The following is a 25,997-nucleotide window of genomic DNA, read 5'->3' on the forward strand; positions in this document are numbered from 1 at the left end:
ATGTGGCCCAATATAGAGGCGCCGCACACCCTCTTTGCTTCACAGACGAAGTAATGGAGCACGAATTCCCAGAAGGGTTTAAACCCATGAATATCGAATCATATGATGGAACAACTGATCCCGCGTATGGATCGAGGATTTCCTCCTCCATATCCACATGGCCCGCGGAGGCGACCTTCATGCCATCAAATAACTCCCACTAAAGCTCAAAGGGCCAGCTCGGCACTGGTTAAACAGTCTTCCCGAAAACTCTATTGGTAGTTGGGAGAATTTGGAAGACGCCTTTCGCAACAACTTCCAAGGTACATATGTCCGGCCACCAGATGCTGATGACTTAAGTCACATCGTCCAGCAGCCAGGAGAGTCAGCAAGGAAGCTCTGGACTAGGTTCTTAGTTAAAAAGAACCAAATTGTCGACTGTCCGGACACGGAAGCCCTAGCGGCCTTCAAACACAGTGTCTGGGACAAATGGCTGTTCCGCCACATCGGTCAAGAAAAACCAAAATTCATGTCAGCCCTTACCGCTTTGATGACCCGTTTTTGCACGGGAGAAGACAGCTGGCTCGCTCATAGAAGCAACAGCACCAGCGATTCAGGCACTTCTGAAGTCCGAGACGGCAATGGCAAACCACAACGCAACAAACACAAACGTCGCAATGATAATGAAAGAACGCGCGACACAACAGTCAACACCGGATTCAGCGGCCTCAAACCCAGTCAACGGAACAAGCCATTCAAGGCAAACAGAGACAGTCCATCCAATTTAGACAAAATATTGGATTGGCCCTGCCAGATTCATGGCAACCCCGATAAACCAGCTAATCACACCAACAGAAGCTGTTGGGTCTTCAAGCAGGCCGGCAAGGTCAACACCAAACACAAGGGGAGGCGGCCCGGTGATAGCGATGACGAAGAGACTCACCAACCAAATACCGGGGGTCAGAAGAAATTTCCCCCAAAGTAAAAACAGTGAACATGGTATACATGACACACACCTCTACTCGGGAGCATGAGAAGCACTCCCTCCGGACTGAGGATCATACTACGGTTACTTCGGCCGAAGAACAAAGCGGCCTTATTAAACTGCATGCCTTGTCGTCCATTAAGCCGCCGGTCTCCATTCAGCAGGACCGACCAATTTTGGAGCGGGATTAGCAGTTCGAATTCCGCCACCCGCCTCATACACCTGCGAAATCTGTATCGCGCATACATAACTATGCACTTAAAATACCATGGGCATCGGCGGAAGCACAATACGGACGGGCTTACAAGAACAAACATAACCTCCTTCCTTTTTCTTTCTTTTATAACTAATTTTTCATTTTCATTATCCTTTACCACAGGTGACTCGCAGGGTGGTCATCTCACCGACTTTATCGGAGTTGAGGTTTGTACATTCACCCAAAGGCTACTCCTTTTAAGGAGCCCCTTAATTGAGGAAAGGCGGCGCAGACGTGCGACAGGAGGTCCAAAACAATTTTTTGTAGACCGCACTCTCTATTTTGTGAGCTTGTAAAGTGCCTTCTTCCTCAGCCGTCGACCCCTGGCATGTCAAATAGCCGGGGTTGTGGCATTATTATATACAAAACTACGATTGGCATATCACTCAGGTTCTAGTGAACATAATCCGTATCCAGTATTCACTTTCCTCTAAAAGAACTGAATTTTGCTCCTCTAGTTATTTCACACACGCACCCCAACATAACTTGCCAGGGGCTCGGGATTGGAACAAAAAGAGTTGCCAACAAGTCCGAACAGCTTTACAGCATACTTCGGCATCGCGAGTTTGGCCTTATATGCATCATCTCCGAATCATGTCTTGGGTCAATAGATGGGTTGCCCGGCTCCTGTGCTTACTACCTTACGTTCCGCTCTATCGGCTAGGGTAGTAAAGGGAGAACTACTGCGATTGTGTTTCCAGTTCATCCGATCAAACACCTCAGTAGAGAAAGCCGAAAACTGACTGTCATGATGCGGCGAGAGCGAGTCAACCACTCGATGACTTATCAGAATCTTTAGCGATTCCCTCCGTATTACACGAAGGACCTTTCTTCAGGTCATACATGTAATGCACCATATTGGGGTAACCACGTACATACCAGGGTCTATATTGTAGACCCACCATAAAACTCTATGGCTAAGTGAAAGTGTTAAAGCCCTATAGTCTGATTGCCTAGTTCGCCGCATTGACACCTCCTTCATGGACCAAGACGTTGGGTTAAGAGTGATCAAGTGCTTTTCTAAACACCCCCCAATTTTCTACGAGGGGGCTGAAGCCGACGACTGGAAAACTTTCAGATTATACAAAAACAGTCGCACAGGAGGATCCAAAGCTTTTAAGCGAATATCATAATATTGTCTTTTGCAATTTCAACACATTTCATTCAAATATCATGCATTTCGACCACTGACCCTCTATCAAGCGGGAACCCTCTAAGACGTCCTTGAAATAATGCTCTGGTGTGTGATGGTCCTTGCCCATGGGTGGACTCTTCGCCGCAACATCGGTTGCCTTCATCTTCGCCCAGTATGTGTTGACGAGGGAAAAGGCCATCCGTGCACCTTCAATGCACGTTGAACGCTTAATGGCGTCGATACGCGGCACCGCATCAACAAGTCATTGCACCAAACCGAGATAACTATTTGGAATTGGCTCAGTAGGCCACGGCCGGACTATGACGTCCTTCATGGCAGAATCAGATATCCTATGGAGCTCGGCCCACTGGGCCATTTGTTCATTCAGTAACAGCGGGACGCTTTGGCACGCCAAATTGTGACCAAAAATGTTCCTCCGTTGCACACCCTTCCCACACTTGGTAAAATTGTGGCGCATCGTAGGCGCTCTTCGGCAGGTCCAAGAATGTGTCTAGAGAGCTCCACATTTGATTAAGCGGGGAATACTTTGGATCACCGAATTTAGTCTGCAATAAGAAGGGCTTACCAGCCACTATCTCCCTAGCTTGTCGGATCTCTTCCCAGGCCGCTCTAGACTCAAACCGTGCTTCTCTCGCCTTTTGTAAAGCCTTGTCAAGATCGGCCGCTTTGGCTTTGTTATCCCTCTCAAGGAATTCGCACTGGGCAGTGGTTTTCTCTAGCTCGCGCACCATGATAGAAATTCTCTCCTCGCACTCGCACCGAGCAGACTGTTCATTTTTCAACTCATCAGCTGCCTTATTGGCAGCCAAATTACTCATCCGGGCTTGCTCCTTGGCTAGGGAAAGTTCAGCCCGAAGAATCTCCATCGCGGTAGCACCATCTGCAGTTATGCGTGTCTCAGTATACAATTCTAGCTTCATGCTCATGTTATCATACATACATATACTGACAGCCCCAGAAACATACCTTGCGCCTCGTCAAGCCACCTGTTGATAAGCGTGATGTCGTCATCCGCCTCATCAATCTTCCACTGTAGATCTACAACCTCTGTGGTTTGGGCAGTAGCCAGGGAGGTAACACCCTGTGTTCCAATTAGTCAGATTATTTCCTGGGCATATCTTTTTGATCCTCTGATCGCCCCCCTTGGGAAGCCAATCAGAGTCTCAGGGGCTACTATCTATACACAGGAGCATTTTGTGTATAAAACACAATCGAAAACATTACAGTACAAACCTCGAAGCCTCTTAGCAGGCTCGTGAAGGCCTCATTCAATCTACTTTTCATGGACAGAACCTTTTCATCCATCGTACCCATCAAGGTACGATGGTCCTCTGAGACGGACGCCTTCGCAGCATGTTCGTCAATATATCCGGCGCTTCTGGATCTCCGGAAGCTGCTGTAGCAGTACGGCCTCCCTTCAAAGGGATCTGTTTATCCGTCCCTAGAGTTGTCTCCAGCTGTAAGATGGACAGCCCGGGGCCTTTATTGTTGGCCCTCGGGCCCTGGGCTACCGAAGTATCACCTTCGGGTAGTGTCTTCATCATCCCCTGCACCACTTGTTGACCAGGAGAGACCCTCCGAGACGACACCTCGAAGTCATCCGCCCTATTGGTCTGGGAGACCGGTGGAGGCGTCTCGCTCTCCATCATATCTGGGAGGAGATACCCCGAGGAAGAAGATTGTTGAAGAAGACCGTGCGCTGAAAACATATATTTTAGATGTTACCTTGGTCACAGGAGAGGAACAGGATATGTTTACAACACCCTTGTTCACTTATGATTTGGCTAAAGGCTTGTCCTCGCCGTGGGACTGCGCGATGACGTCGTCCTCCAAGGCCGAGCCGCTCGACAGTGGCATTTTGCCTCGCTTAGGAGCCTTTTCCTCCCGACCATCGGAGGCGGCCCTTTTCTTACCATGAGGAGAAGGGATGTTGGCTTCTCCTTTACCTTTGTCTCCAGGCAATGGGATTTTGATCTCCCCGGACACATCGTCTCATATACCTTCAGGATGGAGGCCACCTTCAACCCTCCCGCTCTCCGTCTTATCCTCCTTCATAGGCATCTGGTACGGTGCCGGGGTCAGCATCCTTGTTAATATGGGATCCGCTGAGTCTTCGGGAAGGGGGGCCGAACACCTAATTCGCTCTGCTTTCTTTATCCTGCCTTGGAAGAAGATAGTGTGATCAGTATCGCATTACGGCACGCATAGCTAGAAATTGTTCGAGAGTCGAGTGCTTACCGAGGTATCTTGAAGGTTGCGATCGTGGCCGATGTCCTCGGTGGTGTCCGGCCACTGTTTTTGCTTGTCGAAAAACAACTTCCACATTCCTTTGTGTGTAGTACCGAAGAAGTCTTGGAGGGTTCGTGGTCCTTCCGGATTAAACTCCCACATACGGAGAGGCCGTCATTGGCACGGCAGAACTCGTCGGACCAGCATTACTTGAACCACGTTGATAAGACCAACGTCCTTCTCAAGGAGGCTCCGGATGCGGCTCTGTAGAGTTTTCACTTCGTCAATTGATCCCTAGTCCAGCCCCTTATTAATCCATGATGCAAGATGTAACGGAGAGCCAGATCGAAAAACAGGTATAGCCGCCCACTTGGTACCGTGGGGTTCATTGACGTAAACAGTAACACCCTCGATGCGACTATATCTCCCACGTGTCGAGGCACGACTTAGAGGCATAATCGCATTGACGGCATATGTCGCAAGTAAGGCAATCTTCACAACATCCCATGTAATATAAATAATAAAGGGGAGATAACATAGTTGGCTTACACTCGCCACGTCAAACAAGGTACATAAATAACATTACATCATCCAAACACTCATGGCCCGACTACGGCGCCAAAATAAAAGATAACCCAACATGCGACACGGTCCCGATCACCCCAACTGGGCACCACTACTGATCATCAGGAAAGGAAACATAGTAACGTTGAGAATCCTCGTAGAACTCCCACTTGAGCTCGAGCGCGTCACCTGGAGCGGAATCATCAGGCCCTGCATCTGGTGTAATAGGAATCTGTGAGCCACAGGACTCAGCAATCTCTCACCCTCGCGATCAACACTATTTAAGCTAAATAGGTAAGGTAAGGTAAAAATATGTGGAGCTGCAGCAAGCGACTAACATATGTGGTGGCTATCCTGTTCGCAAAAGAGAGCGAGAAGAGGGGGCAAAGCGCGAGCGAGAAACTAGAGAGCAACCTGCGCAAGCATTACTCCAACACCGTGTCCACTTCCCGGACTCCGCCGAGAAGAGGCCATCACGGTAACACACTCAGTTGATTCGTTTTAATTAAGTTAAGGTTCAAGTTATCTACAACCGGACATTAACAAATTCCCATCTGCCCATAACCGCGGGCACGGCTTTCCAAAGTTCAAATCCCTGCAGGGGAGTCCCAACTTAGCCCATGACAAGCTCTCACGGTCAACGAAGGAATAGACCTCCTCCCGAGACGTTCCGATCAGACTCGGTATCTCGGTTCTTGAAGACACTTCGACAGGTTAAAACAAGACCAGCAACACCGCCTGAATGTGCCGACAAATCCTGATAGGAGCTGCACATATCTCTTTCTTAGGGCACACTCAGATTGTCTTAGGTACGGGTAGGCCAGCCCAGAGTTGCCCCTGGTGGCCACCGGCAGCTGACAGGTGGACCAACACTTAGAGGAGCACTGGCCCGGGGGGTTTAAAATAAGATGACCCTCGGGCTCCGGAAACCCAAGGGAAAAAGAGGCTAGGTGGCAAATGGTAAAACCAAGGTTGGGCATTGCTGGAAAAGCTTTAATCAAGGCGAACTATCAAGGGGTTCCCATTATAACCCAACCGCGTAAGGAACGCAAAATCCGGGAACATAACACCGATATGACGGAAACTAGGGCGGCAAGAGTGGAAAAAAACACTAGACGAGAGGCCAAGCCTTCCACCCTTTACCAAGTATATAGATGCATTATGATAACATGGCAATATAATGATATCCCAAAAAGTAAATAAATGTTCCAACAAGGAACGGCCTCCAATGTTCACCTGCAACTAGCAACGCTATAAGAGGGGCTGAGCAAAGCGGTAACATAGCCAATCAATGGTTTGCTAGGACATGGTGGGTTAGAGGTTTGACATGGCAATTTTGGAGGCTTGAAAGCAAATGGTAGGCATCGTAGCATTGGCATAGCAAAAGAGCGAGCAAACTAGCATAGCAAAGATAGTAGTGATTTCGAGGGTATGATCATCTTGCCTGCAAAGTTGTCAGAGTTGACTGGATCCTCGAAAGCAAACTCAACGGGCTCCTCGTTAGCGAACTCGTCTCCCGGCTCTACCCAAACAAGACAAACAAGCAAACGGAACACAATCAACCACGTGCAAGGATCAACCAATATGATGCAAACATGGTATGCTATGCGGGATGCGATGCGGGATGCATATGCAAGATGTGACAGGAAATGCAAGATCCTGGCCTCAACATGGAAAACCAAGTGTGCCACTGGAAAGATGAGATGAAATCGCTTGAAAACGATATTCAAATATGACCATGTTCTGCGATTTACAGCAAGTAGCCATCTAAATTCAATGAGATGAACATGCTACAGCACTCAAACATGGCAACAAAAGACATGGCAGGGATGCATTCAAGATGCTTAACAAAAGTCTAGCACTGAGATACGGCCAATTCATCCATTAACAGGGTCAAACAAGCATGGAAAAATGCATATGGTAAACAGATTTCAGACTTGGTGAAATTAACACTTGTCTGGAATCTCAGATCAGGTAGCACTCTCGCGATCAACAAAACTACATGCTACAGGACCTGACATGGCAAAGTAAAACATGGCAATGAGCTACTCAAAAAGCTTAACAAAAGTCCCTTAGTGACCTTGAGCCAAAAGGGATCAGAAAACACATTTGCAAGCATGTGAACATGGCAAAAGCATAATCAGTTTTCAGACTTAGTGAAAACTGGCACATGCTGAAACATATCTCAAGTAGGCATGTTTACGAGCTCGATGCACTCACTACGGTGCAAGTCATGATAAGCTAAGCATACATCCATCAAGAATACACAAAATTCAAGCTAGACAAGGCAAGAACAATAGCATAGCATGCACGGATCAACTACAACATCGTCGGCAAAATCGCTAACAAGTAGACAATCTGCCCAGTTTCACGAAGTAGCAAAAGTAGAGCTCGATTGACTCAAGCTAGGTTGCTCCATAATTGCAAACAAAGACATGGATGGATAGAGAACTACAATATTAACAAAACATCCTTACTGATCATCCTCAAAAGAGGCACGGATCACTAGGAAACAACATGAACATATGGCAACATGAGATAAACAGCTCAAGGACTTAGTGGAAATGCTAAGTCCCTGAAATCAGAATTACCAAGTGCCTCACTTTGCAAGCTCGTGCTAGTCACCACATACATCACAAAAATACATGGGTTGCACCTATGTAAAGATGGCAAAACCCTTAAAAAACATATGTAGAGCTCATGGGCATATCATGCACACAATAATCATGGCAAAAATGACAAATGCCTAAATGGAGCAGCAGATCTGACAATAATCTCAAGTAGCCCTCTTCTAACAGCATTTCGGGCATCAAGGTGAACTCAAATGAAAATGATGCAATCGAAGGAAATGATGTACTCTCTGATACGAACATTTTGATATGCTATATGCCCAAATCGGAGCTACGGATGAGGAGATACGACACGATGAACAGGAGCATATGGATCTGAGATTTGAGGACTTAGGGAAAAATCCGAAGTCAACCTAGGTTTTACTGTAGCCTCCCGATCCGGATCTGGGGAAGGGCACTGTAGCGGCGGCGGATCCGAAGCTCGCCGGTGACGAGAGCTTGCCGGTGGAAGGAGAGCTCGTCGGGGCCTTGGCCGGCCGGCGAGACAGCGACATTGCGGCGACGGTGGACGGAGAGGCGGAGGGGCGAGGCGGTCGACGCCTACTCTGGCCGGCGCGGCGTCCTGCGGCGGCGCGGTGGCATCCGGTGGCAGAGCTCACCGGAACCGGAGAGACGGCGTGGAGGCGGCGGCGCGCTCCGGCCCGACGCTTGCGGGCGGCGGGGTCGATCGGGGCGGGCGGCGCACGGTGCGGGCCGCGGGGGCCCTGCCTGGGCTCGGCGGGCCGGCGGTGGAGAGAGGCGGCCGGGCGTATGGGGAGGTGCCACGTGGCGGCGGCGAGTGCAGCGGAAACGTCCGGCACCGGCGAACGTTGTCCGGCGCACGGAGGAAGAAGAGGGCTAGGGTTTCGAGGGAGAGATCCGAATTTTTGGAGGAGGACCTATTTATAGGCATAGAGGGAGCTAGGAGAGTCCAAATGAGGTGCGGTTTTCGGCCACGCGATCGTGATCGAACGCTCTAGATGATGGAGAGGGTTTAGGTGGGTTTTGGTCCAACTTGGAGGGGTGTTGGGCTGCAACACACACGAGGCCTTTTCGGTCCCTCAGTTAACCGTTGGAGTATCAAACGAAGTCCAAATGATGCGAAACTTGACAAGCGGTCTACCGGTAGTAAACCAAGGCTTCTTGGCAAGTCTCGGTCCAATCCGGAAATGTTTAATCCCCACACATGAAATAAAGGTAGAAATGACCACCGAAGGAGAACGAAGCGCCAGAATGCAAAACGGACAACGGGGAAAATGCTCAAATGCATGAGATGAACACGTATGCAAATGCAATGCACATGATGACATGATACGAGATGCATGACAACGATAACAACACACGGAGACAAAGACCTGAACCGAAGAAAATAAAATGACTTAAAGCCGGAAACGACAAGAGTTGGAATACATATTGGGAAATTCATATCCGGGGTGTTACAACACTCCACCACTATGAAAGGATCTCGGCCGAGATCTAGGACTGAAAGAACGCTGGGTACTCAGAACAGAGGTGATCCTCTCATTCCCAGGTAGCTTCACGGTCGGAATGGTGTGACCACTTGACTTTGAGGAATTTGAATGACTTGTTGCGAGTCTTGTGTTCGGTCTCTTCAGGAATAGCAACCGGGTGCTCACGATAAGAGAGATCTTCTTGGAGCTCAATGTCCTCGAAGTTGACGGTGTGGTCAGGAGTCTTGAAGCACTTTCAAAGCTGAGAGACATGGAATGCATCATGAACATTTGCAAAGTTTGAAGGAAGCTCGAGTTGATAGGTGAGATCGCCTCTCTTGCTGACAATCTTGAAAGATCCCACGTATCTGGGGGCAAGCTTCCCTTTGATACCGAAGCGACGAGTACCTTTCATAGGAGAGACGCGGAGGTAAACATGATCTCCGATCTCGAAAGCCAAATCACGGTGCTTACTACCATAGTAGCTCTTCTGACGGGATTGGGATGCTTTGAGGTTATCTCGAATGACTTTGCACATTTCCTCTACCTCTGTGATTAAGTCATTACCCAAAAGCTGACGTTCACCGGTTTCAGATCAGTTGAGAGGGGTACGACACTTCCTGCCATACAGAATTTCAAATGGGGCCTGGCCCGAACTTGCTTGAAAACTATTGTTGTAGGAGAATTCAGCATATGGAAGACAATCCTCCCACTTCATGCTGAAGGAGATCACACAAGCCCTGAGCATATCTTCAAGAATCTGGTTGACACTCTCGACTTGACCGCTAGTTTGAGGATGGAAAGCTGTGCTGAAGCGGATGTTGGTGCCCATGGCCTTCTGAAAAGAATCCCAAAACTTGGAGGTAAAGATGCTTCCACGGTCTGAAGAGATCACTTGTGGAATACCGTGTAGAGAGACAATTCGAGAGGTATAGAGTTCTGCCAATTGAGCTGCAGTGATCGACTCTTTGATAGGCAGAAAGTGAGCCACTTTGGTGAGTTTGTCGATGACAACGAATATAGCATCATTGCCACGCTTGGACTTCGGAAACCCAGTCACGAAGTCCATTTCAATGTGGTCAAACTTCCATTCTGGAATGGCAAGAGGTTGGAGGAGACCAGCTGGCCTTTAGTGTTATGCCTTCACTCTTCTGCAGACATCACATTCATTCACGAATTGAACAATCTCTCGCTTCATTCGAGTCCACCAATAAGCCTGCTTGAGGTCCTGATACATCTTCGTGCTCCCAGGGTGGATGGAGAGGAGAGAATTGTGAGCCTCGTTCATGATCACTTTACGGAGGTCACCCTTGGGTACAACAATACGATCCTCGAAGAAGAGAGTGTCCTTGTCATCAAGGCGGTAGCACTTGTACTTGGGTTGACTCTTGGCAATCTCAATCTTCACCTTTTTCACCATAGCATCAAGAAGCTGGGCTTGGCGAATCTGGTCTTCCAAGGTAGGAGAGACTTGAAGGTTGGCGAGGAAACCTTGAGGAACAACTTGCAGATTAAGCTTGCGGAAAGCATCACAGAGCTCGGGTTGATAAGGCTTGAGAATCAGACTGTTACAATAAGCCTTCCTGCTCAATGCGTCAGCAATCACATTGGCCTTGCCTGGAGTATACTCGATACTCGGATTATACTCTTGAATCATTTCGACCCATCGAGTTTGCCTGAGATTGAGATTAGGCTGAGTGAAGATGTACTTGAGATTCTTGTGATCAGTGAAAATGTCCACTTTTCTTCCCAATAAGAGATGTCTCCAAGTCAAAAGAGCATGCACAACTGCCGCCAACTCGAGATCATGAGTGGGGTAGTTCTTCTCATTAGGCTTCAACTGGCGAGAGGTATAAGCAACAACTTTCTTCTCTTGCATCAACACTGTGCCAAGACCTTGGAGAGAGGCATCACAAAAGACCTCGTATGGCTTGGATTCATCAGGCGGAGTCAAAACTGGAGCAGTGATCAATTTCTCTTTCAAAATGTTGAAAGCATTGTCACACTCCGGAGACCAAACGTACTTGACGTGCTTCTGGAGAAGATTAGAGAGAGGCTTCGCGATCTTGGAAAAAATTTCAACGAATCTTCGGCAATAACTTGCGAGACCGAGGAAGCTACGGAGTTGCTTCACGTTCTGAGGAGGTTCCCGATTTACAATTGCAGACACCTTCTCAGGATTCACGGCAATGCCCTTGGCAGAGATGATATGACCAAGATAAAGAACCTCATCGAGCCAAAATTCGCACGTGGAGAACTTGGCGTAGAACTGATGTTCTCTGAGCTTATCGAGCACCAAACGCAAGTGTTTGGCATGATCTTCCTTGTTCTTCGAGAAAACCAGAATGTCTTCGAGATATACCAAAACGAAGTCATTGGTGTAGGAGTTGAAGATGAAGTTCATCATGTGAGAGAACGTCGGAGGAGCGTTGACGAGAACAAAAGACATGACAGTGTATTCATATGAACCATAGCTTGTCCTGAAAGCCGTCTTGGGAATATCTTGCTCACGGATTCGAATCTGATGATAACCCATACGGAGATCAAGCTTGGAGAATACTTGGGCACCTTTGAGTTGTTCGAATAGCTCATTGATGTTGGGAAGTGGGTATTTGTTCTTGATGGTCTTCTTGTTCAATGGACGGTAATCAACACAGAGTCGGTCCGTTCCATCCTTCTTCTTCACAAAAAGAACACCACAACCCCACGGAGAAGAACTAGGCCGGATGAGACTCATTCTCTCTTGAATATCGAGTTGCTTCTTCAGCTCCTTCAACTCTTCTGGTCCGAGCTTGTAAGGACGCTTGCACACTGGTTCTGTGCCAGGCTCAACATCAATGACGAATTCAACTGGCCGGTGCGGAGGCATTCCTGGAAGCTCTTCTGGAAAGACGTCTTGATATTTGCAAACGACTGGAATTTGCGAGATAGCAACCAGTTCACCCTTCTCATTGAGAGAAAACAGACGGATGGTATTATCCCGAGCGGCAAAGACAATTACATCCTCAGACGAATGAGTCAATTGAATCTGCCTGGCAGCACAATCAAGATGTGCCTTGTGCTTAGAAAGCCAATCCATCCCGAGAATAAGATCAATATCCGAGTCACCAAGAACCGTAGGAGAAGATAGAAACTTGTTGTCACCCAAGGTGATAGTAACATCCGGAGCAATGGAGTTAGCATGCATGCGCCTACCAGGAGAGACAATTGCTAATGGACTAGGCAAAATTTGCAGAGCCAAACCATGCTTAGATGAAAACGGTCTCGAGATGAAAATGCGATGCACCCGTGTCAAAAAGAACTTTAGCTGGAATATCATTAATAGGAAGGTTACCCATGATGACATCTGATGAGTCCTCTGCCTGAGCTGCATTTATCAAGTTGACCTTGGCGTGCTTGGGGTTATGCTTGACCACAGCTGTACTTGCCGATCTCACAGGAGGAGGAGGAGGAAGACGCCTCTGGTTGAGACACTTGTTGGCATAGTGACCCTTCTATTGGCACTTGTTGCACGTGACCTCTGAAAGCGGACGATGATACGGAGCACTTGATCTTGGAGCTTGAGACGAAGTCTTGTTCTGAAAGCCGGGGTTGGGGGGGGGGGAAGATCCACTGCCACCTTTGCTCTTCTGCTGATACGGCTCACGGAACGGAGGAGGAGGAAGCCAATACTTCTGCTGCTTGGCCACTTGAGTAGAGGAAGAAGGAGTAGTGTCTCTGACTCGCTTCTTGGAAGCATCACACCTCAGCTGAGCGGCCTCTTGCTTCAGTGCCATGTTGTAGAACTCATCGTACCTCAAGGGCTCAAAGAGAACAAGAGCTAGCTGAATTTCTTCTCTGAGACCACCCCTGAACTGGTATATCATGCTATTCTCATCAGGCACGTCCTTCTTGGCAAAGAGGGCGAGCTTCTGAAACAACTTGTTGTAGTCATAGACAGACAAAGAACCTTGCTTCAGGTTGCGGAATTCCTCACGCTTGCTTTCAACCATGCTCTGAGGGATATGGTGAGCTCTGAAATCTTGACGGAATTCATCCCAGGTAATAACACGTCCACCTCTGGAAGCCTTGTACTGCTGGAACCATTCTGCAGCTTGATCTTTGAGTTGGAAGGAAGCGAACTTGACAAAGTCCTCAGGCCTGACGTTACTGCAATCGAAATGCTTGCACAAATCCACAAGCCAATCGTCAGCATCAGTTGCCTCAACACAATTGCTGAAAGTCTTTGGCCCATTAGCAAGGAACTGGTTGAGTGTTGCAAAGTGATTCTGATTGTTGCCTTGGTTCCCTTGGTTTCCTTGATTGCGCTCTTGAAGAATTTGCATGATCAACTGTGTGTTTGCATTGGTTGCGGCCATCACAGCTTGCCATGCCTCCGGAGGAGGTGGAGGTGGTGGCGGATCAGGATTCGGAGTCATGCGCGTTGGAGGAGCCATCCTGAAGAGGTTGACATCCATTAGCACATTGATAGACAAATATTGAAGCTGGATCCAACGGAATGAAAATTGCAACATATAGTCTTCACATCCGAACAAAATGAACGAACGCATTCCTCTTGAAATGGTCACATATCCATAAATTGAGAAACCACGTAGAATTTACGTAGAGAAATAAATCAACAAGGTACGGATCAAGAACGAATAATCGGTAAGAAATCCCAATCTCAAACCAATATCCATGGAAGAAGAACTAGAGCTACGAGAATTCCCACCTATGAAACTCCCGAACCTTTCCGGTTATGCAATCAGGTGTTGGGGATACAGGGGAAGCATAATATCTCACCCAAATCTAGCAAATCCTACATCCAGCTGTATCCATCCTTCAACACATAACCGAGAAAAACTTCGGAAACCATCTACCTCAACCTTCGAAAAGCATCCGTTATACAAGTTATGGCGATACTCCTGAACTCCCGCCCCAGTACTGGGTGGCGTCGAGGTTATCTCGCCAACGAACTACATAAAAGAGATTTTCGATGTCGGCGTACTAAACTTAGGTATTCCAGAATTGCAACGATAAAATTATGACGACAACACCTCAGAGCTCAACTCCCCGGGACACTTCCACAAAACCCCTGACAGGAGGCACCAAGACAATGTTCTCATCATAAAACCATCGGAACGATTCCAAGATACCCGCGTGATCCTAAATTTTTTTTTGTGAATTTGAGAAGAGAAGAGTCAAAACTCTACGTAAGGATGCCTTACCAGAGCGATGAGGAGACTGGGAAGTAAAAAGAATTCCTAAACTCTCCGATATATAATTCCTAAAAGACTCAAAACATTTTTCTAGACACAACTCGGCTGCTAAAAATGATCAAGCAATGGGGCTCCTAAGGTCGGGGAAGGCTCTGATTACCAACTTGTAACACCCTCGATGCGACTATATCTCCCACGTGTCAAGGCACGACTTAGAGGGATAATCGCATTGAAGGCATATGTCGCAAGTAAGGCAATCTTCACAACATCCCATGTAATATAAATAATAAAGGGGAGATAACATAGTTGGCTTACACTCGCCACGTCAAACAGGGTACATAAATAACATTACATCATCCAAACACTCATGGTCCGACTATGGCGCCAAAATAAAAGATAACCCAACATGCGACACGGTCCCGATCACCCCAATTGGGTACCACTACTGATCATCAGGAAAGGAAACATAGTAACATTGAGAGTCCTCGTCGAACTCCCACTTGAGCTCGAGCGCGTCACCTAGAGCGGAATCATCAGGCCCTGCATCTGGCGTAATAGGAATCTATGAGCCACGGGGACTCAGCAATCTCGCACCCTCGCGATCAAGACTATTTAAGCTAAATAGGTAAGGTAAGGTAAAAATATGTGGAGCTGCAGCAAGCAACTAGCATATGTGGTGGCTATCCTGTTCACAAAAGAGAGCGAGAAGAGGGGGCAAAGCGCGAGCGAGAAACTAGAGAGCAACCTGCGCAAGCATTACTCCAACACTGTGTCCACTTCCCGGACTCCACCGAGAAGAGGCCATCACGGTAACACACTCAGTTAATTCATTTTAATTAAGTTAAGGTTCAAGTTATCTACAACCGGACATTAACAAATTCCCATCTTCCCATAACCGCGGGCACGACTTTCGAAAGTTCAAATACCTGCAGGGGAGTCCCAACTTAGCCCATGACAAGCTCTCACGGTCAACGAAGGAATAGACCTCCTCCCGAGACGTTCCGATCAGACTCGGTATCTCGGTTCTTCAAGACACTTCGACAGGTTAAAACAAGACCAGCAACACCGCCCGAATGTGCCAACAAATCCCGATAGGAGATGCACATATCTCTTTCTCAGGGCACACTCAGATTGTCTTAGGTATGGGTAGGCCAGCCCAGAGTTGCCCCTGGTGGCCACCGGCAGCTGACAGGTGGACCAACACTCAAAGGAGCACTGGCCCGGGGGGATTAAAATAAGATGACCCTCAGGCTCCGGAAACCCAAGGGAAAAAGAGGCTAGGTGGAAAATGGTAAAACCAAGGTTGGGCATTGCTGGAACAGCTTTAATCAAGGCAAACTATCAAGGGGTTCCCATTATAACCCAACCGCGTAAGGAACGCAAAATCCGGGAACATAACACCGATATGACAGAAACAAGGGCGGCAAGAGTGGAACAAAACACTAGACGAGAGGCCAAGCCTTCCACCCTTTACCAAGTATATACATGCATTATGATAACATGGCAATATATGATATCCCAACAAGTAAATAAATGTTCCAACAAGGAACGGCCTCCAATCTTCACCTGCAACTAGCAACGCTATAAGAGGGGCTGAGCAAAGCGGTAACATAGCCAATCAACGGTTTGCTAGGACATGGTGGGTTAGAGGTTTGACATGGCAATTTGGGAGGCTTGAAAGCAAATGGTAGGCATCGTAGCATTGGCATAGCAAAAGAGCGAGCAAACTAGCATAGCAAAGATAGTAGTGATTTCGAGGGTATGATCATCTTGCCTGCAAAGTTGTCAGAGTTGACTGGATCCTAGAAAGCAAACTCAATGGGCTCCTCGTTAGCGAACTCGTCTCCCGGATCTACCCAAACAAGACAAACAAGCAAACGGAACACAATCAACCACGTGCAAGGATCAACCAATATGATGCAAACATGGTATGCTATGCGGGATGCGATGCGGGATGCATATGCAAGATGTGACAGGAAATGCAAGATCCTGGCCTCAACTTGGAAAACCAAGTGTCCCACTGGAAAGATGAGATGAAATCGCTAGAAAACGATATAAAGAACGCCGGAATCGGAGTTACGGTTTGGAAATGGCAAGCGATTCAAATATGACCACGTTCTACGATTTACAGCAAGTAGCCATCTAAATGCAATGAGATGAACATGCTACAGCACTCAAACATGGCAAAAAAAGACATGGAAGGGATGCATTCAAGATGCTTAACAAAAGTCTAGCACTGAGATACAGCCAATTCATCAATTAACAGGGTCAAACAAGCATGGCAAAAATGCATATGGTAAACAGATTTCAGACTTAGTGAAATTAACACTTGTCTCGAATCTCAGATCAGGTAGCACTCTCGCGATCAACAAAACTACATGCTACAGGACCTGACATGGCAAAGTAAAACATGGAAAAAGCTTAACAAAAGTCCCTTAGTGACCTTGAGCCAAAAGGGATCAGAAAACACATTTGCAAGCATGTGAACATGGCAAAAGCATAATCAGTATTCAGACTTAGTGAAAACTGGCACATGCTGAAACATATCTCAAGTAGGCATGTTTACGAGCTCGATGCACTCACTACGGTGCAAGTCATGATAAGCTAAGCATACATCCATCAAGAATACACAAAATTCAAGCTAAACATGGCAAGAACAATAGCATAGCATGCACGGATCAACTACAACATCGTCGGCAAAATCGCTAACAAGTAGACAATCTGCCCAGATTCACGAAGTAGCAAAAGTAGAGCTCGATTGACTCAAGCTAGGTTGCTCCATAATTGCAAACAAATACATGGATGGATAGAGCACTACAAGATTAACAAAACATCCTTACTGACCATCCTCAAAAGAGGCACGGATCACTAGGAAACAACATGAACATATGGCAACATGAGATAAACAGCTCAAGGACTTAGTGGAAATGCTAAGTCCCTGAAATCAGAATTACCAAGTGCCTCACTTTGCAAGCTCGTGCTAGTCACCACACACATCACAAAAATACATGGGTTGCACCTCTGTAAAGATGGCAAAACCCTTAACAAAGCATATGTAGAGCTCATGGGCATATCATGCACACAATAATCATGGCAAAAATGACAAATGCCTAAATGGAGCAGCAGATCTGACAATAATATCAAGTAGCCCTCTTCTAACAGAATTTCGGGCATCAAGATGAACTCAAATGAAAATAATTCAATGGAAGGAAATGATGTACTCTCTGAGACGAACATTTTGATATGCTATATGCCCAAATCGGAGCTACGGATGAGGAGATACGACACGATGAACAGGAGCATATGGATCTGAGATGTGAGGACTTAGGGAAAAATCTAGGATCCGGATCTGGCGAAGGGCACTGTAGAGGCGGTGGATCCGAAGCTCGCCGGCGACGAGAGCTTGCCGGAGGAAGGAGAGGTCGCCGGGGCCTTGGCCGGCCGGCGAGACGGCGACGTTGCGGCGACGGTGGACGGAGAGGCGGAGGGGCGAGGCGGTCGGCGCTGACTCCGGCCAGCGCGGCGTCCTACGGCGGCGTGGTGGCGTCCGGTGGCGGAGCTCGCCGGAACCGGAGAGACGGCATGGAGGCGGCGGCGCGCTCCGGCCCGGCGCTTGCGGGTGGCGGCGTCGATCGGGGCGGGCGGCGCGCGGTGCGGGCCGTGGGGGCCCCGCCTGGGCTCGGCGGGCCGGCGGCGGAGAGAGGCGGCCGGGCGTATGTGGAGGTGCCACATGGCGGCGGCGGGTGCAGCGGACACATCCGGCGCCGGCGGACGTTGTCTGGCGCACGGAGGAAGAAGAGGGCTAGGGTTTCGTGGGAGAGATCCGAATTTTTGGAGGACCTATTTATAGGCATAGAGGGAGCTAGGAGAGTCCAAATGAGGTGTGGTTTTCGGCCACGCGATCGTGATCGAACACTATAGATGATGGAGAGGGTTTAGGTGGGTTTTGGGCCAACTTGGACGGGTGTTGGGCTGCAACACACACGAGGCCTTTTCGGTCCCTCGGTTAACCGTTGGAGTACCAAAGGAAGTCCAAATGATACGAAACTTTACAGGCGGTCTACCGGTAGTAAACCAAGGCCGCTTGGCAAGTCTCGGTCCAATCCGGAAATGTTAAATCCCCACACACGAAAGAAAGGTAGAAATGACCACCGGAGAAGAACGAAGCGCCGGAATGCAAAACGGACAACGGGGAAAATGCTCAAATGCATGAGATGAACACGTATGCAAATGCAATGCACATGATGACATGATACGAGATGCATGACAACGATAACAACACACGAAGACAAAGACCCGATCCCGAGAAAATAAAATAACTTAAAGCCGGAAACGGCAAGAGTTGGAATACATATTGGGAAAGTCATATCTGGGGTGTTACATAAACCCACTCCTGCTGCCATAGGCTGGGAGTTTTGGTGAAAGATCCTTTTGGCCAGGGAGCATTGGTAAGCTTGCTCACTGTAGCACCTCTGGACTCTGCTTGTTCCGCGTCGACTACCTTCGGCTTCACAGTAAAGGTCTTGAGCCATAAGCCGAAGTGTGGGGGAATACGGAGAAAGGCCTCGCACGTGATAATGAACGTCGAGATGTGAAGGGAAGAATCAGGGGCTAGATCATGAAAATCTAGTCCGTAGTAAAACATGAGCCCCGGACGAAGGTATGAAGAGCGAATCCTAGCCCTCGCAGGAAGTGGAGATGAATACGACCCTCTCGCCGGATCTGGGAGTAGGAATAACCTGTCCTCGAGCAGGAAGCCTGTGGGGGATCTCCGCTGTCAGGTATCTGGCTGTACGAAGCTTTGCAATGTCCTCCACTGTAACAGAGGAAGCCATCCATCGGCCCTATGAGTTGGGTTTCGGACATGATTGGGCAGCTTGAAGCAATGAAGTCAAACCTGGGGTGATAGAACTCGAAGTTGGAAGGGCTGAGGAAAGGGTCGGCATAAAATAAGACGACCCTTGGCCCCTTTATAAAGGTAGCGGGTATCGAACGCCTCCTCCCAAGCCTGAAAACCTGCCTATTCTGAAGGGATCCTTCCAATGAAACGGTTGGGTTACCCACGACCGTATTGATGAGAATCCAGTAATAAGGGGACACGATCTCTGTTTTGACAAGACGTGCCAATAAAAACCGCGCCTTGAAACATGGAACAGAGGGACAAGAAACGGTTCGAAATAATGACCTGGCAAACGTGGTGTCACATTACAAAAAAGTTGTCAGCAGATTGGACTCGTGATATATTATACTCTCCGCGGTTGTGCGTGGTACTTGTGTTGCAGATCCGGACACGTTCATCACATCTAAGACTATCTTGGAGTATTCGGAAAGGGGAACCCGCCTTGCAATGCCGAAGACAATCCGCGCCGGACACCTCGTCATTGAAGCCTGGTTCAGGGGCAACTGAGGGAGTCCTAGACTAAGGGGTCCTCGGGCGTCTGACCTATTAGACATGGGCCGGATTGATGGGCTGTGAAGTTACAAAGACCGAAGAATCTACCCATGTCCGGATGGGACTCTTCTTGGTGTGGAAGGAAAGCTTGGCGTCCAAATATGAAGATTCCTTTCTCTATAACCGACTTTATGTAACCCTAGATCCCTCCGGTGTCTATATAAACCGGAGGGCTAGGTCTGTAGACATATATCCTCATAATCATAGTCAGACAGGCTAGAATTTAGGGTTTAGCCATTATGATCTCATGGTAGATCAACTCTTGTAATACTCATATTCATCAAGATCGATCAAGCAGGAAGTAGGGTATTACCTCCGTAGAGAGGGCCTGAACCTGGGTAAACATTGTGTGCCTTGTCTCCTGTTACCATCGACCTTAGACGCATAGTTCGGGACCCCCTACCCGAGATCCACCGGTTTTGACACGATAGCAACCCTAGCACCTCTGAAGCTAGGGATGGTAACGGAAGGCCACGATGCAACAAAAACAAGCTTCAGAACAATAATGAAGAAACTGAAGATACGACGGTCAACACCAGATTCAGTGGCTCTAAACCCGGTTAGCAGAAGAATCCATTCAAAGGAAATAGAGATGGTCCATCTAATTTGGACAAGATACTAGACATGCCTTGCTAGATTCATGGCACCCCCCACAAGCCTGCCAACCACTCCAATAGAAACTGCTGGGTTTTTAAACAGACCGATAAGTTAAATACCGAACACAAGGGGAAAGGGCCTCAAAGCGAGGATGATGATGAGTCCCGTCCACCGAATACAGGGGGGCAGAAGAAATTTCCCCCTGAGGTGAAAACAGTGAACATGATATATGTCACCGATATCCCCAAGAGGGAGTGCCAGCGCGCACTAAGGGACGTCTACACCGTAGAGCCCGTCGCCCCAAAATTCAACCCATGGTCGGCTTGTCCGATCACCTTCGATTGCAGGGACCACCCAACTAGTATCTGTGATGGAGGTTCGACAGCCCTGGTACTCGACCCAATCATTTATGGATACCATCTCACTCGAGTCCTTATGGACGGCGGCAACAGTCTAAACCTGATTTATTAATACACTGTCCGTAAAATGGGTATTGACCTGTCAAGAATGAAGCCTACTAACACTACCTTTAAAGGAGTGATACCCGACATAGAGGCCCGGGCTCCTTAACATTGGAAGTAGTCTTTGGTTCGGCGGATAAATTCTGAGGCGAAGACTTGATCTTCGACATTGTCCCTTTTCACGGTTACCACACGCTGCTCGGACGAACTGCCCTCGCCCGTTTCAATGCAGTCCCGCACTATGTTTACTTAAAGCTCAAAATGCCCAGACCGTGCGGTGTTATCACAGTCAATGGAAATATGGAACGCTCCCTCCGTACGGAGGAGAACACCACGGCCCTTGCAGCTGAAGTACATAATGGCCTCATCAAGCTGAACAACTCATCAGTCGTTAAGACCCGTGACACTGCCAAGCAAGTCCGGTCTACTTTATAGAACGACGCTCGGTGGATCCAGAGCTTGAATAGAAGTTTTGCCTCCGCTGACCGCCCCATAAAACCACGACATACATACCGCGCGTGCATAATTATGCACTCAAAATACCTTGGACAGCGATGGAGGCACATTGCGGAAAAGGTCCATAGTGCGGCTTGACCCTATTAGGACCTTAATTTTTTTCCTCCTTTCTTGTTCTTCCTCTCTCGTACTACGGGTTCATTAAAAACCTCCCTACCCTACAGTCATGCACGAGGGCGCCACTGGGATCTTTTTCAGGCCCCCTTTGTATAAACGACCATTGACTTCTCCTCTCAAAGGATTTTTTACCAAGGAGAAATGGCGCAGACATCTGACAGGGCGCCACTGGGATCTTGAAGACTACCTTTTCTTTTAAGTCTTGTATACGACTTCCCCTTGTGTACAAATTGTCGACATGTAAAATAGCCTTGATGTTCATGGCATTATCTGTAATAGGATGTCTTGACGTATTGATCAGAGTATAAAGGAAACAATTGATTGCCAACTTCTGTTAGGTATTGGGTTATTTTACCATCTGTATTCACTTCCTGCTTCAGATTGCCACATATGCCTTGGTCCGGCCTAAACGCTCGGGGTTCTATCCGGCTATGCATATTTTCAAACGTCCGAACACCTATAGGGTACTGTTCGGCGTCCCGAATATCGCATTATATGCATGAGCTTCGAATCATGTCTTTGGTCTATAGTTGGGTTGCCCGGCTCCTGTGATTACCACCTTACATTCCGCCAGTTCGGCTAAGGTAGTAAAGGGAGAACTACTGCGATTGTATTTCTGGTTCATCCGGTCAAATACCTTAGTAAAGAAAGCCGAAAACTAAATATCATGATGTGGCGAGAGTTGGTCGGTGATTCGATGACTTACTACAAATCACTAGTGATTTACTCCGTGTTGTACGAAGGGCTGATCTTCGCCCAGCCATGCAACAAAGGCATCCTAGTTCGGATCGACGCATATGCACTAGGGGCTAGTGCTTAGCCCCACCATCAAACTCCTATGGCTAAGTGAAAGTAATAAAGAGGCATAATCTGGTTGCCTGGTTCAATGCGCGGAAACCTCGTTTACAGACCAAGACGTTGGATAAAGTGTGATCACGCGCTATACCGAACACCCCCGTAGCATCTACGTGGGGGATGAAGCCAACGACTGGCAAACTTTAAAAATTAAAACGGCCACATAGGAGGAAAATAATCAGGATAAAGGTATAAATACATGAAAAGCCTTGGTTCACAAAACAAAGTTCTTTACAGCCCAGACACATTTACTCAAACATAACGTCCTTTGAGAATTGGCCCTCTACTATTCGGGCACTCACTAGGACATCATCAAAGTATCTCTCCGGCCTGCGGTGGTCCTTGCCTTCGGGCGGGCCTGCGGTCGCCACGTCGGTGGCCTTCATCTTCGTCCAGTGCATCTTGACACGGGCAAAGGCCATCTGCACACCCTTTATGCATGCTGAGCGCATCACAGCTTCAACTCGGGGCAGCGCATCAATGAGGCGCCTCACCAAGCCGAAGTAGTGATACGTCCATTTTGCATCATGTTTTCTTACTCTTATTTATAATGTTTTTATCCATAATAATGCTTTTCGGAGTAATTCTAATGCCTTTTCTCTAATAATTTGCAAGGAACACACCAAGAGGGATAATTCCGGCAGCTAGAAATCTGGACCTAGAAAACCTACGTCAGGCCACCTATTCTGCAAAACTCCAAATGAGCTGAAACTCCATGGAGATTTTTTATGGATTATTTAAGAATTACTAAAGCCAATAAACACCAGAGGGGGCCACCAGGTGGGCACAAACCCACCTGGGCATGCCAGCCCCCCAAGCGCGCCCTGGTGGGTTGTGGCCTCCTCGGCCCACCTCCGGTGCCCATCTTCTGGTATATAAATCATTTTGACCTAGAAAAAATAATGGGGAGACTTTCGGGATGAAGCGCCACCGCCTTGAGGCGGAACTTGGGCAGGAGCACTTTTGCCCTCCGGTGGAGCGCTTTCGCCGGGGGAACTTCCCCCCAGAGGGGGAAATCATCGTCATCATCATCACCAACAACTCTCCCATCTTGGGGAGGGCAATCTCCATCAACATATTCAACAACACCATCTCCTCTCAAACCCTAGTTCATCTCTTGTGTTCAATCTTGTTACTAGAACTATAGATTGGTGCTTGTGGGTGACTAGTAGTGTTGATTACATCTTGTAGTTGATTACTATATGGTTTATTTAGTGGAAGATTATATGTTCAGATCCATTATGCTATTTAATACTCCTCTGATCATGAACATGTTTATCATTTGTGACTAGTTACTTTTGTTCTTGAGGTCACGGGAGAAATCATGTTGCAAGTAATCATGTGAACTTGATATGTGTTCAATATTTTGATAGTATGTATGTTGTTATATTCCCTTAGTGGTGTCATGTGAATGTCGACTACATGACACTACACCATATTTGGGCCTAAGGGAATGCATTGTGGAGTAGCAATTAGATGGTGGTTTGCGAGAGTGACAGAAGCTTAAACCCTAGTTTATGCGCCATTTCGTAAGGGACCGACTGGATCCAAAAGTTTAATGCTATGGTTAGAATTTATTCTTAATACTTTTCTTGTAGTTGCGGATGCTTGTGGGAGGGTTAATCATAAGTAGGAGGTTTGTTCAAATAAGAACATCACCTAAGCACGGGTCCACCCACATATCAAATTATCAAAGTAGCGAACACAAATCAAACCAACATGATGAAAGTGACTAGATGAAATTCCGGTGTACCCTCAAGAATGCTTTGCTTATCATAAGAGACCATTTTGGCCTGTCCTTTGCCTCAAAAGGATTGGGCTACCTTGCTGCACTTTTGTTACTACTACCGTTACTTGCTCGTTACAAATTATCTTGCTATCAAACTACTCCATTACTTACAATTTCAGCACTTGCAGACATTACCTTACTGAAAACTACTTGTCATTTCCTTCTTCTCCTCGTTGGGTTCGACACTCTTACTTATCAAAACGAGCCACAATTGATCCCCTATACTTGTGGGTCATCAAGTAGCTGCTAGGAATTGGTTTGGCTGGCCAAAGCCGGACTATGAGATCCATCATGGCCAAGCTGGACATCCTATGCAACTCCGACAGCTGCTTCATCCGGATGTTCAGCATCTTTGGATGCTCCAGCGCCAGGAACTGTGACCAGAACAGCTTCTCTGTCGAATTCCCCTCCTGGGCTTGGAAGAACTATGCAGCATTGGCGGCACTCCTCAGAAGATCCGCAAAGGCATCTGGAGAAGTCCACAGTCGAGTGAGCAAGGCTTTTTTCTGACCCCCAAATATACTCTGCAAGAGGAAGGGCTTACCAGCCACTATCTGTTCGGCCTGCCGGATCTCTTCACAAGCACTCCGGGTCTCGGTCCGTGCCTCTTTAGCCTCTTGCAGGGCTTTGGTGAGTTCGCTCGCTTGGGCCATAGTCTTCTCCTCCGGGGCCTCGCACTTGCCGATGGCGTCCTTCAGTTCTTGCTCCACTTCGGCCACCCTCTCTTCATGCTAGCGGCGGGCGACCTGTTCGGTCTTTAGTTTCGCAACCACTTTGTCATCGGCTGCTTTATTCGCCTTCACCTCCTCCTTGGCCTGGGCAAGGGCGCTGTTGAGATTCTCGACCTTGGCCGCGCCAACTGCGCTCATAATCACAGCAGTACATGAGTTAAAATTCTTAACCTACATATCACTTCAGATATATGATCAAACTCTTTAAAATACACGCATACCTTGCATCTCGTGAAATCGCTTGTTGATGCGATCTATTTCATCATCAACCATCTTCAGTTTCTGATTGAGTTCGGAAACTTCAGTGGCCTGGAAGCCTGTTATACAATAAAACAATACGTTACCTCTTTAGAATATTATGTGATCCTCTGTCCGGCTTTTTCAAAACCGGACAGAGTCTCAGGGGCTACTATCTATGCATAGGTATGTTCCTTTATAATAAAGCGTCTAGAGCATTACGTCGCATACCTCAAAGCCTGTCAGTAGGTGATATGTCTCCAACGTATCTATAATTTTTGATTGTTCCATGCTGTTATATTATCAATCTTGGATGTTTTATAATAATTTTATAGTCATTTTATATCATTTTTGGTACTAACCTATTGACATAGTGCCAAGTGCCAGTTCTTGTTTTTTCTGTGTTTTTTACATCACAGAAAATCAATACCATACGGAGTCCAAATGCCACGAAACATTAAGGAGAATTTTTATGGGCCAAAAGGAACACAACGGGCCCTAGCTATGCCTGGGGGGCTGCCCCGAGGGGGGCACAACCCACCAGGGCGCGCCAGGAGGCCCAGGCGTGCCCTAGTGGGTTGTGCCCACCTCGGGTGCCCCCCGGACCGCCTCTTTTCTCTATAAATACCCCAAAAATCCCAGAACCCTAGGGGAGTTGACGAAATATTCATCAAGCCGCAGCAGAGTCCAGAACCACCAGATCCAATCTAGACACCATCCCGGGTGGGTTTCACCACCTCCATTGGTGCATCTCCGATGATGCGTGAGTTGTTCTTTGTAGACCTTTGGGTCCGTAGTTAGTAGCTAGATGGCTT

The sequence above is a fragment of the Triticum urartu genome, chromosome 4 (assembly GCF_003073215.2).
Source record: "Triticum urartu cultivar G1812 chromosome 4, Tu2.1, whole genome shotgun sequence".
Classification (NCBI taxonomy): domain Eukaryota; kingdom Viridiplantae; phylum Streptophyta; class Magnoliopsida; order Poales; family Poaceae; genus Triticum; species Triticum urartu.